This window comes from Gossypium hirsutum, chromosome D08 (assembly GCF_007990345.1).
Source record: "Gossypium hirsutum isolate 1008001.06 chromosome D08, Gossypium_hirsutum_v2.1, whole genome shotgun sequence".
NCBI classification, from domain to species: domain Eukaryota; kingdom Viridiplantae; phylum Streptophyta; class Magnoliopsida; order Malvales; family Malvaceae; genus Gossypium; species Gossypium hirsutum.
Window position 1 is genome coordinate 35,553,436 of NC_053444.1, and position 3,032 is coordinate 35,556,467.

Here is a 3,032-nt window from a genome sequence, read left to right on the forward strand (position 1 = left end):
ATTGGAAATTCATATAAATTAACCAGAGACAATTAGGAGTCAAGCCATATATTTATAGATTCCTCTCTGAGTCTAGTTTCTATAGAAACAAACGGCATCAGTATTGAAGCCCTGTACAGGGAGATATCCAAGTCGTAATGCGCAAAGGTCAGTGTAGTCGATCCCTGTAACATGGGAGACTTTGACAAATAAACTGTACTAATTGGCCAACCAAAATTCTAGAAAAAAATATGTAGATGGCATATGAGTCTAGTTTCAGGGAAAATTTACGGAACTGGATTCCGAGTTTCTGAACTCAAGATATGATTTTTAAAGCGACTAGTACGCAGATTGGCAGTGTCTGGGAAATTTTTTTTAAAAGTCTGTTAACACCTCGTGTTCGACTCCGGTGACGGTCTCGGGTTCGGGGTGTTACATTTGATTGGTATCAGAGCTGCGGTTTAGTCGATTCTAGGACTACCGTAATGCGTTGGGTCTAGCTATACATGCCATTTTATGTGATTATTTGATAGTGTGGTGATTTCTGACATTTGCAAATGTGTTTATTTATAGTAATGGATCCCGATCCCGACCGAGCGGTAGCTGATGATCTTGAGAGTGTAGCGCCTGCTCCCGCACAAGGGACAGCGCCGGGAACTCTCAACCTAATGCTAGTAACCCGAATGATGAAGCTAGACAAGCTTTCTATAGCGTGATGAATGATTGGTTCAACCAATACATTCGAACTAATACGGCTGTTCCACAACCTCCCTTCCCGACTAATACAGCCCCGCACCTACAATACCTCTGGTAACTGACCAAATAAGGTCAAATAAACCCCCAGTTGACAGAATCCGAAAACATGGGGCTACTGAATTTAAAGCTACGAATAGCGACGATGCCGAGCAAGCTGAATTTTGGTTGGACAACACTATCAGGGTACTCGATGAACTATCTTGTACACCCGATGAATGCCTAAAGTGTACTATCTCCTTGCTACGTGATTCTGCCTACTATTGGTGGAGTACTCTGACTTCTGTTGTGCCCGAGAGCAAGTAACTTGGAGTTTTTCCAAACTGAGTTTCCGAAAAAGTATATCAGTCAGAGATTTGTTGATCAAAAACGGAAGGAATTTCTTGAGCTTAAGCAAGGTTCCATGTCGGTTACTGATTACGAGCGAAAATTTGTTAGACTTAGCAAATAGGCTCGGGAATGTGTTCCGTCCAAGGCTATCATGTGTAAACGCTTCGAGGATGGGCTGAATGAAGATATAAAAATGTTCGTTGGCATTCTTGAAATACGAGAGTTCGTAGTACTTGTCGAGCGAGCTTGTAAAGCCGAAGAGCTTAGAAAAGAAAAACAAAAAGTTGATGTGGGAACTGGAGAGTTTCGTAAAAGATCTTCGGGAAAGTCTCTTCAACAGGCATCGAAGAAATTTCGAGATGATGTGGGCTGGTCGAGAGGCACTTCGGGCCTTTTTAGACGAGATCGTGATCGACCCCCTGTGGTACACGAGGCACTTCGGTCGCTAGTGTTAGGAATGAACGTAGAGACAGAACGAAATGTCGATATTGTGGTAAATGGCATTCGGGGAGTTGTAGATTCCCTGACCGCTCCTGTTACAAGTGCGGATCAGTTGACCACTTCATTAAAGATTGCCCGAGGTTGTCTGAACAGAATGTAAATCAGAGTGGGAAACCGAGTGCTACCACTGCTCGAGGTAGACCATCTGGAAATACGGGCAATACTAGTGGTGGTCAGAGAGGATCTAGAGATGCTACGACCAGATCCGAGGCTCGTGCGCCTGCTAGAGCTTATGCTATACATGCCCGCGAGGATGCTTCTTCGCCTGATGTTATTACCGGTACTTTTACTCTCTTTGATACTAATGTAATTGCTTTGATTGACCCCGGTTCTACTCATTCTTACTTATGTGAAACCTTAGCATCCAGTAAGACTTTACCTATTGAGTCTACTGAGTTCGTAATTCGGGTGTCAAATCCCTTGGGTCGTTACGTGCTTGTCGACAAGTGTGTAAGGAATGTCCCCTAGTAATTCGAGGTTCCTGTTTTCCGGCAGACTTGATGCTTTTGTCATTTGATGAATTTGATGTTATTCTTGGTTTGGATTGGCTGACCGCGCATGATGCAGTTGTGAACTGCAAAAGCAAGACTATTGATTTGAGGTGCGCAAATAACGAGATAATTCGAGTTGAGTCTACGGACTTAAAGGGGTTGCCAGCTGTAATATCCTCAATGTTGGCCCAGAAATATGTAAGAAAAGGGTGCGAAGCATACCTTGCGTATGTACTTGATGACAAAGAATTAGAAAAGAAACCCGAATCTGTGCCGGTGGTTTGTGAATACCCGGATGTTTTTCCTGAAGAATTACCGGGTTTACCACCTGTTCGGGAGATAGAGTTTGGTATTAAGCTTGTACCTGGGACTACGCCGTTTTCGTTGGCTCCGTATCGTATGGCACCAACCGAGTTAAAAGAGTTGAAAGCTCAGTTGCAAGAATTGACGGATAGAGGTTTTGCTCGACCAAGTTTCTCACCTTGGGGTGCACCAGTATTGTTCGTGAAAAAGAAGGACGGAACCATGAGGTTGTGCATTGACTATCGTCAACTGAATAAAGTGACGATAAAGAACAAATATCCGTTACCGCGTATCGATGATTTGTTCGACCAACTGAAGGGAGCCTCAGTGTTCTCAAAAATAGATTTGAGATCGGGCTATTATCAGTTGCGAATTCGAGATTCGGACATACCCAAAACTGCCTTCAGAACGAGATATGGTCACTATGAATTCTTAGTGATGCCGTTTGGGCTCACTAATGCCCCTGCGGTATTTATGGATTTGATGAATCGGATCTTCAGACCATATTTGGATCGGTTCGTAGTTGTGTTCATTGATGACATCTTGGTCTATTCAAGAGATGAGACCGAACATGTTGAGCACCTGAGATTACTGTTGCAAATTTTGCGGGATGAGCAGTTATATGCTAAGTTCAGTAAGTGTGAGTTCTGGTTAAGAGAGGTTAGCTTCTTGGGT